This window comes from Leucoraja erinacea, chromosome 13 (genome assembly GCF_028641065.1).
Source record: "Leucoraja erinacea ecotype New England chromosome 13, Leri_hhj_1, whole genome shotgun sequence".
Lineage (NCBI taxonomy): Eukaryota > Metazoa > Chordata > Chondrichthyes > Rajiformes > Rajidae > Leucoraja > Leucoraja erinaceus.
In genome coordinates, this window is record NC_073389.1 from 31,043,655 (window position 1) to 31,060,990 (window position 17,336).

Consider the following 17,336-nt stretch of genomic DNA (forward strand, 5'->3'; position numbering starts at 1 on the left):
GTCATCCTAGGTCCTCTGATTAGCTTCTAGCAGCAATGTAAAATGAGTTTTGGTTGAAGGTAGACAAAAATGCTGGAGAAACTCAGCGGGTGAGGCAGCATCTATGGAGCGAAGGAAATAGGCAATGTTTCGGATCAAAACCCTTCTTCAGGCATTTTTTTGGTTGATACCTTTCATAATCCATTCTCTCTCTTTTCTCGACCAATGATAACCCACTGGAATGTTAACAAAGTTTACAGATTTTCATGGCTTCAGCCAAGCTAGGCTCAACACAATGTGACTGCAGTAAACAACCGAGCCCCAGGCCAATTGCTGTTGTATGTTTAGAATCAACGTCCTCGGAATAGACTCCCATCAGGCAATAAACGAATCAACAACCCTTTATTTTCTTTAACCTTTCTGTGATGCCCACTGTTTTTCCTGTTTATATATTGTGCAGAAGCCCTTAAGAGGCAGGTTCTGAAACTATGTTTATTGTACAAGACTAGAGTGGTCAAACCGCTTGAAAAATATATCTTGCCTTTCTGGTTTATAAAGTGTCTTCTCCTCGTTCGGGTTGGACTCATTAAGAACCAAATGCTCTTAATGAAAATTATCTAGGAATCTTTTAATTAACTAGAAATTATCAGCTTCATCATCTGTGAGCTAATTTGAATACGATGCAGGTGGGCTTTCATTGTGGCCTCCTCTAAAACAGTGATACCATGCATAGATGAAGAGACCACTTTGCCAAACACTTGTGCTTTTTCCACTAGGGACTGTTGGAACTCTTGGCTGCTAGCCATTTCAATTTCTCTCTCCATAGTGAGCTATCTGCCCTAGCCTTCTCCGCTGTCAGAGTGCAGCTACACACAAACTGGAAGAAAATCACTCTATATTCCTTTTGGGTAGCCTACGAACCAATGGCTTGATTAATCAATTCCCCAATTTCATGTAACTCTCTCCTTGTCACCCACTCAGTCCATCCCCTCCACACCCACATCATCTAGTTCCTTTCCCCTCCTGCATCTGCTAATCTCCCCCTCCCCCTTTCCCTTTCCCTTTCCCTTTCCCTTTCCCTTTCCCTTTCCCTTTCCCTTTCCCTTTCCCCCTTTCCCTTTCCCTTTCCCTTTCCCTTTCCCTTTCCCTTTCCCTTTCCCATTCCCAAACCTACCCCTTCCTCCATCTACACCCTTTTGACTTCTTCATATCACCTCCAGCCTTGATTACCATCTCTCCCTCACCTGACTCATTTGCCAATCAACCCTTCCTCACCTGAATCCACCTACCACTTTCTAGTTCTTGCCCCACTTTTTCCCCTCTCCTCTCTACTAGCCAACTCCCTTCTACTCCATCCTTCTGAACAAATATCCCAACCTGAAATGACACTTGTCCATTTCCCTCCACAAATGCTGCCGAACTCGCCTGGGCTCTTTTAGCAGTATTATTTTGCTCCAGATTCCAGCATCTGCAGATTTTACTTCGGAGTCACGTGAGTGACTTCGTGAAGAACCCCGCTACGGCGCATGCGTGTCATATCGCATACACGCATTGAACGTGTCGGACCTGGGGAGGACGTCCCCTTGAACGGGAGAATTGCAAAGCCGGTGGACGGCAGGTAAGTGACTCTGCATTTTCACCCTGTATAGGAAATGGACAGAGCAACACGCAGAAAGGCTGTGAAGAAGCTGCAGGACGTCAACGGTGAAGGTGCCGGGGACCCGCAGCAGCAGCCGGCGGCACAGACAGCTTGTACTGAAACAGCTGTGCCAGATTTAAACCCCGCGCCGCGAAAAACAAATTATAGACCGGGCGGGAAGGCTAATGTATAGCAAGATATAACCTCCATCCAAGTCTGAGGATTACTCACTTGTTGCAAGTTCAAACCAATATAGCAACTAAAACCACTGGTTGATTTCCATTTTTGCTGCGAAAGTGAGCTCGAAAAGTCGTCGGTAAATACTTACCTATATCGCAGTAATGATGACCAGCTGCAGGGCATAGAGCAGCCAGCAGCGACCACATCTGCAGAGCTCGGAAACCAGTACGAGTGGCTGCAGCATGTGGGGCCGTCATCAACATGTTCCGAGGAGTACCGGGACGGCGAACAACGGCATTTGCAGCGGCCGGGAGCAACCAGAGCCGGTAGGCATGGGGACCGGTTGCGACAAAAACCGCGTGCGACTAGTGCCCGAGGGCACGAAAGTCGGCAGGAGCGGTGGGCTAAAAATAAACACCCGCGATCGACCAGTGCGGGAGAGCACGTAAGTCGGCTGGAGCGGTTGTCGGAGGAATTTCTCCACAGTGCCAGGCTCCAGAATATGGATAAAAGCCACACAGGCAAAGGTGTAAGTCCCTCAGCACATTGCCAGAAAAGGCTGCTGGACATTTCATCCTCCTCTGAAGAGGGTGTTCAAGGGCTGCCTGAGTCAGACTCTGAACAAGAGTCAGAGCCACGTTCCCATATGGAGGATGAGGGAACACAGTTGCTGGACATGGTGGGCAAATATTTCCAGCAAGAACAGACTGGCAAAGACCTAGAGGCTAGGATGCAAAAAAAAAATATAAGTCCCACAGCAGTTTCCCATAAGGGCTGCATGAAATATCAGACGCCTCTGAGGAGGGTATGCAAGGTCTGACGGGGTAAAATCTGAGCAGGTGATGGAGCCACCTTCCCCTATTGAAGGGTGGGAAAAAACAACCTGCTGAACATGATGAGCCAGTACTGCCAGCAGGAACACACTGAGAATGATCTCGAGAAGGATGGCTGTGAGTATTGAATATATGTCCACCCATCAACTTCAAGCTAATACTTTTTGCTGAAGTGTTGGCAAGGCATTTATACCCCGGGATATTGTGGTCCTCTTAATGTAGCCAGTGTTACAGGTGCACATGCAGACATGTTGGGAAGGCCGTTAGGAGTCGGGATATTAAAATCCAAAATACTCTGATAGGTCTCATGGCGGGCATAACAGCTTTGGCCCGCATGTTAGAAAAGGTGGACATAATTAGTGACCACAAGGATGCTATTGCACTATTTTTGCAATGTGCAGTTTTGAACTAAATATATTAGAAAGAGGGTCATTCAGCCAGCTCTAGACCCTAAGTTCGCTATACTATGTAAGCAAAGGACTATAGACCCTGTTATTTGGGGGAGACCTGTCCAAACAGGTTAAAGAATTGGATGAGGAGGCTCGACTTTGGGCCTGATTAGAGCATCCAAAGGATATCTGGGGAAGACATTAACCTTATGTGCATCCTAAGAGAGGTAGTGTTTGTAATTATACTACAAAGAATTGGGCACAGGTACCCAGCAGCAGCGTCCTGTTTAGGGTTTTTGGCCCGGGACGACCACTGTGGAAGATGCAAAAGCCTCTACGTCAGCATCTACCCTAACCTAAACCTTTAGGCCCTCCACAACCGTGAATGAAACCAAGAAAATACTTGGTTACCACCGATAACCATGGAGGTAGGTGAATTTGGGGCTCCAACAAATAGGGAGCACGGAAGTTGGAGGGACATTGCAACTTCATGTTGAAGCTTGGTGTAATATATCTATGGACAGATATATGCTTAGCAGTTTTAAGGGATATCTGATAGAGTTTCTACACAAACAAAACCCTCCAGTACAACATAAACCGGACAAAAATACATGCTTACTAAAAGGGTAATGGAATAAACCAAACCTGAACAACAGGATTTGTCTCAAACATCTTTATTAGAAATAAGAAAGATGGGGGTTGCCGTATTATTATGGATTATCAACGCTTCACAATGTTGTGCAATATATTCATTTTAAAAATGGATACTTTTAGCAGTACTAAAGAGTTAGTTTGCAGCAGGCTACTTTATGGCAAGTATTAATCTTTAAGATCCTTACTATTCAATATCCAACAGGAGAAACATTTTAAACCAGCTTTGGGACTGCTGCAACACAAAAATCATAGAGTAATGGCATAGGTGGATGATATCCTTATTGTGGGAATAACTTATGAATTGGCAGGTTAGGCAGTGGTTGCCACTAAACAATTGTTTGAACAGCTGGAATTCATTGTCCATCCACTTAAGTCAAAATTGACACCATTAACACATTTAATATGTTAATGACTTTACTAATAGGGAAAGCCACAGAGTTCAATGGGCTCAAAATTATAGAGGCCATTTATTTTGGCCAATGGAGCTAACGATAGAAGCTATACAAGAATTACAATGTTGGGAACACAATGTTAAGTATTGCTCCAACCCAATAGTTATTCACAACCCGTCTGTGCTATTACAAACAGATGCCAGTGCAATTGGTTACGGTACAACTGATACCATCTCGAGCTATGGGGGAGATGGAATATACAAGAAGCTAACCTACTTAACACTAAGGGTATAAGTACTTAGAAATGTTAAGTGCATTTCATGGGCTAAAAATCTTATTGCTCAGGAATGAAACTGCAGCATGTTATATGGTAGATAGATAATACCTCGGTGGTGGCATATATAAGTCATATGGGTGGAAATATATCAACATCTTGTGATGAATTGGCAAATTCAATTTGGCAATGGTGTATCCAAAGGAATATTTGGTTATGGGCTACGTATCTACCAGGGATACTTAATTCAGTGGCAGACGCCAGGTCACAAAAATGTAATGAAAATACGGAATGGATGTTAGACAGAACGATATTTGCTGAAATCACAGCAAAGTACGCAATGCCGGATATTGATCTTTTTTGCATCCAGGTTAAATCAGCAGTTACCAAGGTATATATCATGGGAACCAGATCCTGGGGCAGAAGCTACAGATGAATTCTCACTGCACTCGGGGAAATGGTTCATTTATGCATTTTCCTCCTTTCTGCCTCATCAATCGGGTACTACGGAAAATTCAACTAGACTCGGCATCTGGGATTCTCATAGTACCTGATTGGCCTACCCAACCAGGGTTCTCGGTGCTTCAGGATTTGGTGCTAACACCATATATTACTTTAAGACATAGTCCTCAGTTGCTGGTGCATCCGGTGACTGGGGACAGCCATCCTTGCCATAATTATCTGAATTTATTGGTTTGTAGACTCTGAAAGAACCACTTCGGCATATGGGTCTATCTGATAGAATTGTGGACATGATCACAGCAGCACAGAGAACTTCGACTCAAAAACAGTATTTATGTCATATTAAGAAATGCACTAAATACTGCCTGGATAACAATCTAGACCACAGGGAGATGGATGTTCCAGCTGTGCTAGAATTTCTCACAAGCCTGCACTATGAAGGACTCAGTCACAGCACGGTCAATAGTGCTAGGAGTGCCTTGTCGAGTTATTTATGGGAAGGCACAGAAAGACAGGCTGTGGGCTCACATCCTCTAGTAGTAAAACTGTTACGAGGCATCTTTAACACAAACCCACCAAGGGCTAGATATAGCCAAATCTGGTATGTGAGTGTAGTCCTAACCATGTTACGGAATTGGTCACCGGCTACAGCATTAACGCTGAATAAACTCACTATGAATATGGTAATGCTAATGGCGCTGGTCACAGCGTAAAGGGTCCAGTCATTGCAGAAATTACGATTGGATAACTTCACTGAGGCGACAGGAAGTTTGATTTTCGTGATCCAGGACATTATTAAGCAAAATAGACCAGGATCAGCGGGTCAGGTCATAGAGTTCATAGCCTATCCGCAGGACGAACGCCTCTGTGTAGTGAAACACATTGTGTTATATATTGACAGAACAAGGGCTATCAGAGGTAATGAAAAGGGTTTTTGATTAGCCATAAGAAGCCGTACCAAAAAGTCTCGACTCAGACCATTTCACGGTGGCTGATATACTGCTTAATTCAGGCAGGAGTGGACACTAATGTATTCAAATCTCACTCCACCAAGGCTACAGCTACATCAGCAGCTAATCGCCTTGAGGTACCGATGGACAAAATCCTCAGAACTGCAGGATTGTCATCAGAGAAAACGTTTCACAGATTACAACAAACCAGTTAGAGAAGAAGAAACGTTTTCGGGCAAAATTTTAAGTTCTATATAATTTATACCTGAAGCTTACAAGGTTTATGAATTGATTTAATAAATATTATTTACCATTTTTGTTTAAAATGTTGGTATGAATGTATTTCTTGAATACCAGTAACAATTTCTCCCAAACTACCAAGGCAGTTGTGAAGCTTGGACTCGTTCCACGGCATGAGGTCACAGAGCTTTGAAATCTTCACGAAGTCACTCACGTGACTCCGAAGTAAAATAGTAAGATTAAACGAGAACTTACCAGTTTGAAGTTTGATCTTTATTTTATGAGGAGGAATGTTGAGGGAATACGTGCCCTCCGCTCCCACCCTCATATGGTCATATCTTAAACTGGTATCTCTTTAATAATCTTACTATCTTAGGTCATTATAGTGTATCTGTGACTTCACACCGCTGCTTTGAAGAATGACACGCATGCGCCGTAGCGGGGTTCTTCACGTATTCCCTCAACGTTCCTCCTCATAAAATAAAGATCAAACTTCAAACTGGTAAGTTCTCGTTTAATCTTACTATTCTATTGTCTCCATTGTTGACAAGTAGAAGTCTGCAACAGCATTGCTGGCTTGGTCTTGATAAAATGCTGCAGCTGTCAGATTGCTGAAATTCAAGGCTAATGGCTGAAATGCATATCTTGTGATCAGGCCAAGATTTTTCCTTTGTCGCTTCTGCAAGATGGCTGAATTGATCACTTTGAAATGGAGCAGATTTCTCACTTCAGGATAAAGGAAGTCGAGGTGAAACACTGAGGGCCACAGATCCACGGCAAAGAACCACTGTGCCTTTAGCACTGTCTATTTCCCATACATTCTTTGGAACAAAGAGAATTTTTGGAATTGTATCTGTTACCACAATTCTTTGCCTAATGCAAATTTATTTCAGTTCCTCTCTCCCAAGAACCTCTGTCCTCTAGTACATCTGGGTGATTGTTTGCATCTTCCTTAGTGAAGACAGAACCAAAATGCCTGTTAAACTCTTCTGTCATTACCTTGTTCCCCCATAATAATTGCACCTGTTTCTGCCTTCAAGGGATTCACATATGTCTTTACTAATTTTTTTCTCTTAATATATCTAATGAAGCTTTTATCATCCTTTTTTATATTCTTGGCCGGCTTACCCTTGTACTTCATTTTCCACCCTGTATTCCCCTTTTTGTTACCTTTTGTTGTCTTTTGAAAGTTTCCCAATCCTCCGCTACTCATTGCTATGTTATACACCTTTTCTTTTAGTTTTATTCCACCCCTAACTTCCCTTGTCAGCCATGGTTGCCTCTTACTCCCCTTAGAATCTTTCTTCCTCTTTGGAATGAAATGATCCTGCATCTTCTGGATTATGCCCAGAAATTCCTTCCATTGCTGTTCTACCGTCATTCCTGCTAGGTTCCTTTTCCAGTCGACCTTGGCCAGCTCCTCTCTCATGCCTTGATAGTCCCCTTTGTTCAACTGCAACACTGACACTTCTGATTTAACCTTCTCCCTCTCCGGTGCCTGAGGCGGCGTTCCGGTGCTGGCGACATGAATCCGGGGCTCGGCCGCGGGCCAGTGTCGACATCGTCGGGAGCTCACAGGTCACAGGCTGGTGCCTGTTTTCCGGAGCTCCCGTGGCAACAGCTGCGTCCGCTGGACTGGAGGGCGGCAGCTTCGACCACCCCGGGCCACGGAGCTTGAACCGGCCCGTTCGCGGAGCTCGGTTGAGCCGCTGCACTGACTTACCATCGCCTGGTGGGGTAACAACATATCACCTCAGCGCAGAGGGAGAATGAGGAGGGAAGAGACAGTAACCTTAAGACTTTTGCCTCTATCACAGTGAGGAGGTGCCTGGTGAACTCACTGTGGTGGATGTTAATTTGTGTTTATTGTGTGTTTTGTTTTTTATTATTATATGTATGGCTGCAGGCAACGACATTTCGTTCAGACTGAAAGGTCTGACTGACAAATAAAGGATCTAATCTAATCTAATCTCTCAAATTGATCTTAAAACATATCATATCATGGTCACTACCTCACAGCGGTTCCTTTACCTTGAGTTCCCTTATTAAATCTGGTTCATTAGACAACAATAAATCCAGAATTGCCTTCTCTCTGGTAGGCTCCAGTACAAGCTGTTCTAAGAATCCATCTCGGAAGCACTATAAACTCCCTTTCTTGGGGTCCAGAACCAACCAGATTTGCCAAGTCTATCTGCTTATTGAAATCTCACATAACCACAGTGGCATTACCTTTGTTACATGCCAATTTTAACTCCTGCTGCAACGCACCCTATATCGAGGCTACTGTTTGGGGGCCTGTCCATTGGTAATTCTTAATTATTTCATTTTTTAACAAACCAAACAAATTTCTCTTCCTGTTCTTGCGGGCTCAGAGTTTCTCTAATCTCTTCACCAGATTTGCAACGGAATTGCCTCCATAAAATCTTTATATCTCTGCTGAATTGATATGCAGGCTCATGGTCTGCAATAGTTCTGTGCAGCTTAACGTCAACTTTGCTCCTCAAGGGGAAAATAAACTAATCAGACGAGAGTACAGCAATGTTCGAGATTTTGGATTTGATTACATCTTCTTCCTGGCAAGTTGAAGGAACCTTTGGTCCACTGAGGCAAGCTCATTATGTGCACTGCCTCTGGCAACTCACAGAGAACAAAATGATTTCACAAACAACGTCAAATACTTTAGACAACATAAAGTGTGTTTTTGTAAACCAGCATCCACAGTTTGTTGCCTATTTCCTTCGCTCCATAGATGCTGCCGCACCCGCTGAGTTTCTCCAGCACTTTTGTCTACCTTTCACAGTTCCCTGTTTCTATCAATTAATTTGACAATCCATGGCCAAGATTCTAATTTCTTTGTGCAATCACATGAATATCAAGGTACATGCAATCTTCAGGGAGGTGCATGTAACTGCACGATTCCTAGTGGATTAAGGTTTTACTGGAAACACTTGCAACTATATTAAAAACAATTGAGCAAGAACTTTCCTCACCTTGATATCTACGGGAAATACATTTATAAGACTGTTAACTGGTATGATATATGCAAAGAACAACTGATGAGAAATGAATGCCTTTATACTAACAAAATCAGACTACAGCAACACTAGAGGCCTTTTGCAAGAATATCCTACTCTACACAAATAATGCGAGGAAACTCGCATCATCAATTGCAAATGATGTCTCTGAGGTTGTCTTTGAAAAATCATTCCTCATTTAGGAATAAGAATGGATCTAGGAGCCAGATGCATTGCCAAACATAGCAGTGTTCTGGTGTATTTATGATTCAATGGTCCTTTATTGTCACATGTACCGAGGTACAGTGAAATTTGATTTATCAAAGTCATACCAGAAAAGTCGCAAGATACAAAACTACACAAAGATTACACATAAACGGCAACTGCAGCGGCGTGTGCGAATCTCCAGGGCACACAACATAAGCGGAGACCCACAGCCTAGTTCAATGTCCGGGCAACACACACGCTCCTTCACTGTGATTTGACCAGAGTTGTACCAACCGCTGTCACTCTCTCTGCAGTCCCTGTCTGCCCGAACAGTCAGAAAACCGTCCACACTCGCACCAGACTCCAGGATCTCTGATCTCCCCATAAACATCAAGATCGCTGCACTCACGGGCACTCCCTCCAAGTCCTCATCAGCGCAGGCAACACGTTCATTTTGTTTTTCGCCGACCTAACATTCCTCAGTGATGGAAAGCAAATACCTTTTACCTTCTTCCTCCTTTTCTCCCGCGGTCGGGGCGATCAAAGCTCCTGCAGTCGGCGATTGAAGCCCCTGCAATGGGACGTTCGTGGCTCCCACGATCAGGGCGGTCAAAGCTCCTGCAATTGGTGCTCCCGAAGTCACTAACAAAGGGACCACCAGCTCCACGATGTTAGGCCGCAGTGTGGAAGGAGATACGATACGGAAAATCGCATCTCCGTCGAGGGAAAAGATAAAAAAAGTTTCCCACACCCCCCCACAAAATACAAAAACTAAAGATACACTAAAACATACAAATAAAACAGACTAAAAACAACAAAACAAGAAAGGGATGAGACAGGCTGCTGACGAGGTGCCACTTACGGCGCCACCCGAGTCTTATGCTCCGGGTTCTTTATGCTCCGGGATGTTTCATTTAAACTATTTTTATTCTCTTCTACCAATCTCTTTACAGGGCTATTAGAGTCTATTTCGATGTCTATGTTAAAAACCAACTGAAAGAGGTTATAGTTAATACAGGGTGACTTGGACAGGATGGGTGAGTGGGCAGATGCATGGCAGATGCAGTTTAATGTGGATAAATGTGAGGTTATCCACTTTGGTAGCAAAAACAGGAAGGAAGATTACTATCTAAATAGTGTCTAGTTGGGAAAAGGGGAAGAAGTACAATGGGATCTGGGGGGTCCTTGTTCATCAGTCAATGAAAGTAAGCATGCAGGTACAGCAGGCAGTGAAGATAGCGAATTGCATGTTGGTCTTTAGATCAAGAGGAGTTGAATGTAGGAGCAAAGAGGTCCTTCTGCAGTTGTATAGGGCCCTAGTGAGACCACACCTGGAGTATTGTGTGCAGTTTTGGTCCCTTAATTTGAGAAAGGACGTTCTTGCTATTGAAGAAGTGCAGCATAGGTTTACAAGGTTAATTCCCGGGATGGCGGGACAGTCATATGCTGAGAGAATGGAGCAGCTGGGCTTGTATACTCTGGAGTTTAGAAGGATGAGAGGGAATCTTATTGAAACATATAAGATTATTAAGGGTTTGGACACGCTAGAGGCAGGAAACATGTTCCCGATGTTGGGGGAGTTTAGAACCAGGGGCCACAGTTTAAGAATAAGGAGTAAGCCATTTACAACGCAGACGATTAAATACTTTATCTCACAGAGAGTGGTGAGTGTGTGGAATTCTCTGCTTCTGAGGGCGGTGGAGGCCAGATCTCTGGATACTTTCAAGAGAGAGCTAGATAGGGCTCTTAAAGATAGCGGAGTCAGGGGATGTGGGGAGAAGGCAGGAACGGGGTACTGATTGGGGATGATCAGCCATGATCACATTGAATGGCGGTGCTGGCTCGAATGGCCGAATGGCCTACTCCTGCATCTATTGTCTATTATCCACGGTAAACTAATTAAGAGAAAAATTGATAAGAAAAAACAAACGTTTTGCTTGAGGAAGTGACAGAACACAAAACAAATTCAGGTTGGATAATTTACAAGTAGAATTGTTCACACTATATAGTGGAGATGTGTAGGAAGGAACTGCAGATGCTGGTTTAAACTGAAGTTACAAAATGCTGGAGTAACTCGTGGGACAGGCATCTCTGAAGAGAAGGAAGCATCTCAGTCTGAAGAAGGGTCTCGAGCCGAAACGTCACTCATTCCTTCTTTCCAGAAATACTGCTAGTCCCACAGAATTACTCCAACATTTTGTGTCTACATAGAGGAGATGTTGAATTGCAAGAACAAGCTTGTCACAGTCCTCACTGAATTGAACAAAGGAAGTTAACTTGCTCAGTACTTACAGAGTTTATGAACCGTTTGACTTCGGTAGGGAAGATCAGTTATGGCTGAGATTGATGTCATAATGTAAAAGTGTGTGTATGTTACACCATGTAAAACAGAGCTAAAAAGGAAATAAATTAGCAAGAAAAAAAATAAAGTGATAGAGAGGTTATGTAGATTTGTTGAATGACCAATGTAAATATCAGCCATGGAAGTTTAGCGTGATATAACTCAAATATGAACCAAAAAATAATTTGCATCAACTAATTGGGTAAGGGCATTTTGTCATGTTTTGGCCGTAAACCATCGCACAGTAATGAGTCAATTATTTGACAAATACTTTTGGATTAAATCTACTATTCCTGAACAATTTGGTGTTACATTCAATGAACAGATGTACATAAAATCTATACTCTTAATAGTGGAGACAACTGGATCAGGTTGTGATGGGTATTGAAAATTAATGGGTTATAGAGGATGGGGAAGGGGTGCTGAATGGGAAATAATTGGCATGATGTTAAAAGGGATGGATTGTTTTTCTTTTGCACAGGAGACTCGGATTATATTACTCCCTTTTGCTGCATTTAAGTAAGAAAATCAGCCATCATATCCAATCTGAATTAATAGTGAGCAAAACACAGTTCTGGAGGAACTCAGTGGATCAGGCAGCATCTGGAGAGAGAATGGACAGGTGACGTTTTGGGTCAGGCCATTCTTCAGACTTTTCGTTATATGTGATTACGAGTTGTAAGTGACTACAGGCCTAAGGTGGTTAATGCTTAATTTCTCTGGATTGGCTGATAAATGCTAGCCTTGCCATCAATGTCGATAGCCTGCAAATTAATAAATATAAAATAAATCCCTTTTTTTTAAACCTGGAGACTGGCAGTAATCAGAGTTGATCTTCTGACCATAATCTTTTTTTGGTAAGCCAATTTTTTTTCAGAGCTAGTGGTTGATATAAAACTGCATTAATATTTGTTACAATTAAACAGCATTAATTACAGCAAATATTAAACAGCAACAAAGTTCTCCTCAGTTAGGCACTGTTCTCTGAAGTCAGAGGCCGTAGGTTCGTGTTCTGGTTCAAAGACTGAAGTTGTAGCTGCTGTATTATATTAAGGAAGTGCTGCATTGTCAGTGGTTCTACCTTATGAGAGACATATAAAGCTGAGCCTGGTTATTTCTTGCATGGTCCCTACACAAATCGCAGTGTAATTTATAGTGCAAAACACTTAAATCCTTTTAGATGAGCTTTCTATCGTGCCTTTTGGTTATAATGCTTAGCTCAGTCCATTACTCAAGAGTACAAATTATTAAATGATTAACAAAATTGATTTGATAAGGATCAAGATCTTATCCCTGGCTACAAGAGCTCAATGCTCTTAAGACAGTGGAATTGATTGTGGACTTTAGGAAAGCTCCCCCTCCCCTCACCCCACTCACCATCAACAACACCAGTCATATCTATGTTTTTTTAAGTTCCTGGAAACCATCATTTCCAAGGACCATAAATGGGGGGGGGGGGCACTATCGACTCCACACTCAAAAAGGCCCAACAGAGGATGTACGTCCTGCAGCAGCTGAGGAAACACAATCTGCCACAGGCAATGATGATCCAATTCTATATGGCCATCGTTGAGTCTGTCCTCACCTTCTCCATCATGGTCTGGTTTGGCTCAGCCACCAAGCACGACACCCGGAGGATGCAGCGACCGTCCGCTCAGCTGAGATGGTTGTTGGCTGCAACCTTCCCTCCATTGACCAACTGTACACTGCAAGGGCCAGGAAGTGAGCGGGTAAGATCATCTCTGATCCCTCCCACCCCGGCCACAAACTCTTTGAATCACTTCCCTCTGGAAGACGACTCCGGACTGTCAAAGCAGCCACAGCCAGACATAAAAACAGCTGTTTTCCATGAGTAGTAGGTCTACTCAATAACCAAAAATCTGTAGCCTCCCTTTGCTCTGGTATTTTATTTAGTTCACATGTTTAATCAATAATGTCTTATTATTAATATTTAATGTTTTATGTGTCATTCTTAATTGTCACATGTATATCATGTTGTCACATGCGAGTGGAACACCAAGGCAAATTCCTTGTATATGAACATACTTGGCCAATAAACTTATTCATTCATTCATTCATGCATTAATTCATTCATGCATGCATGTGCAGCTGTTTACAAAAACTACTCATTTTCTTTCTGAGATATCAACATCTAATTTCTCTCTGGCCACAAGATGGCAGTATTTCCCAGCTTACCAGCATTTTATCCTTGGATTTAAGGCACTATGCGATTAATAATCAATGTTTTAATGAGATAATGTGAAAACATGATTAATCACTGGGAATTAGTAAGTTAAAGAAATTCAATGGGACTTTAGATCACTTTGTTCATAAGTATGTTGAGTAAAATTTACAATTATGCTATTTATTGTATATTATTCAGTGTCACCAGGTGAAATTGGATAACATTTTTCTGTTCTGCAAATATTCTTGATCAATCACAAGGAAAATATTTATCATAGCACTCCATTCAATGTAGCTGTGAGACCTAAAGTAACACTCTCACATTTGACAGTTCTGCAGAATGCTGCAGACATTCTGGAGGCTGGCTGGTGATTCAGGAAGCCATCACAATTTACCAGAGACAGTGATCTTTCACAGCTCTGCCCAGAGCAAAAATGGTCACTATCTCTTTGCCTAGATACCCTGGTCATTCCTGCAGGTGGCTGACATACAGTATGCCACATTTTAGTTTCAGGATTGCACTGATGGTCCCTAACTCAAGAAAGAGGGACTTTGTTTCCATTGTTTCAGCACAGATAATCAGATTGGGTGGGCATATAAATCTCTAAGGACTATGGGATTTCCCAAGGCTTGGAGAGTGGTAGGCTTGTTGTGCTTCTGGCTCCCATTCATAACTCAACACTCCTCCTGAAACACCAGGCGTATCATGAGAAAAAAACATCCTCAGAAAAGTGTTTCCAGGGAGTTCACAAGGCTTTGTCCTCAGGCAGTTTGTATTCCTGCTATAACCTAGGTACTGCTCAGCATGGAGAACTGGATCTTGGAGAATAGTGGCTGTCCTCTCATTCCCGACATTTAATTCTTCCCAATATCCTGCATGCAGTTGAACAATTGCAACCAGGAAGCAGGTCATGAAAAATCCTCCAGATGTGATTCCAGTGTTTGTAGGGCTCAGGGACCACCCCACAGTACTCTCCTGGAGGAGTCGGACATTGTTGTTCACCACCTGCTGATGCCTCCTGCACAGATGTGGGCTGCCCTGACACCACTGTCTTTGCTATCCAATTGCCAAGTTTCACAGAGGAAGATTGCTGGAGGAATCCCATTCTGCATTTCATTTGTAGTGGACTTTACCTAAAATTGTTTATTAATGCATTCTAAACGGAAACCTAAAAATAATCAACCAGAACATCTCATCAGCTTCAACTGAGGGGCAGAGCATCCTGCTAAATGTGATCAAATCAAAGGATATTTAATGACATTCTCTCACCTTCAAAAGGATCTGTACAGATAGCTTCACCATCAGCCGCTTAGTTCAGGAGGGTTCCTCCGTAGATAGATAAATCACTTCTTCCAATCAAATGCATTCATTTAGAAGCCATACATCAAAGTGCTGTGATTAAAATCTGCACACCAATGACTGCAATCACCCACATAATGGCCAGTCTTTATGTGATGGCTAAAAAGGGCTTTAGGTCTGTGACATTTTTATTTATGAGTTCATAGGAACAGGAGTGCAGAAGGTTAAGGGGGGACTTGATAGAGGTTTTTAAAATGATGAGAGGGATAGACAGAGTTGACGTGGAAAAGCTTTTCCCACTGAGAGTAGGGAAGATTCAAACAAGGGGACATGACATGAGAATTAAGGGACTGAAGTTTAGGGGTAACATGAGGGGGAACTTCTTTACTCAGAGAGTGGTAGCTGTGTGGAATGAGCTTCCAGTGAAGGTGGTGGAGGCAGGTTCGTTTTTATCATTTAAAAATAAATTGGATAGTTATATGGATGGGAAGGGAATGGAGGGTTATGGTCTGAGCGCAGGTATATGGGACTAGGGGAGATTATGTGTTCGGCACGGACTAGAAGGGTCGAGATGGCCTGTTTCCGTGCTGTAATTGTTATATGGTTATATGTTATATGGATATCACTGGCACTGCCTTATTCATCTCTTGCTCCCGAACTCCTGAAATGGTTAAATCAACTATATTCTTGGGTCTGGAATTACATGCATGCCAAACTGGATGAGAAGGATGGGTTGTATTCTTGGATGGCATCAGTAAAAAACATGGGTGTTTAATAACAATCAAAAAATACTGAGATTATATATAGCTTTAATTCCATACATAGACATGAGAACTGTCCTAAGCTAATTTTTCCATGTTAAACAAGTCTGTTTTCTTTAGCTACCCATATTGTATCGCTCTGTATGTACCAGTAAACCCTCGCTATAACGAACCACACTGGGGGAGATGGTGTCTGTTATTACTGATTGACGGCTATAACTGAACAAGGTGGTTACAGCAATCCCTACTGCAACACATCCCAAATTCAATCAAATAATGACATTCCTGCCTTTCAAATGCTCAATTCATGGATGACTGCAAAGGATGCCAACTATTTTCTGGTCATTGACCCTAACAGCAGTTGTGGGTCGTTAGGTATCAACAGTTGAACATTGAGCATTCTATAAATCTCAGCAATATATCTCAATTCTGACCTATTAGGGAGGAACAGTCATTGATAAGGCAGTTGAAAATGATCCAGCCAAGGATTCCTAGCCATTTTCTTAGCTTCTTCTGGAGAATGATCAGAGTTGTCCTCTCTCACAATAATTGTATTATCCAGTGCTGTAAGCAGCTTCTTGGTATCATTTGGAATGAGCTGAAATGGCTGAAGAATAGCTTCTGTGGTGGGAGAAACTCAGGAGTAGTTGATGGGACACAAAATGCTGGAATAACTCAGCGGGTCAGACAGCAACTCTGGAGAAAAGGAATAGGTGACATTTCGGGTCGAGACCCTTCTTCAGACTGAGAGTCAGGGGAAAGGGAAACAGTGATATAGAGAGAAATAGAACAAATTAATGAAATATATTCAAAAAAGTAAAGATGATAAAGTAAACAGGCCATTAGTAGCTGTGGGCTAGGTGAAAGTGAGATACAGACAATGAGACTCGACAAGATTACTTTGAAACTATTGCAACTACTTGGGTGGGAGGAGTTGATGGGAGATTACATCACAATGATAAAGACTTTTTGACCATAAAGTTTAGATTGGTTGGACAAGTTGGCATTTTCTTCTCTGCCAATGCTGACAGATGGTATCTCACGGCCGCCCTTTTTTTCCCTTAAGAAAAAAGTCACCAAAAAAAAAACAAAAAAAAAAAATCGAAAAAAAAAATCAACGTTTCCACTTTGGAAATGGCAAGTTCTCTGTTCTCTTGTCCCCGGGCGGGAGTGGCTTCACATTAAGCTTTTTGTAATCCTGTCATGCCACCCTCCTTTTTGAAAAGGTTTGGTCGGGCCTGTATCTGGTGCCTCAAGCCTCACCATTTTACCTCACCTTCCATTGTCTCAGCAATATAGAATCAATCAAATTTCTTTATTGCTGCAATTGCAACTAACACGTTTTCTACTGTGAACAACTATATGGAACCATAAAGTTACAGCATATTATAGCAATGAAAGTACATGATTAAGTCTTTTCACCCACTTTATGCTCACACCACATCATCTCCAGTATCTCTAATATATATCTTTTAAACAAATATTTAACTGCACTGAATTTGTAGTGGAGAATTTCATACTACACCATCTGTGGAAG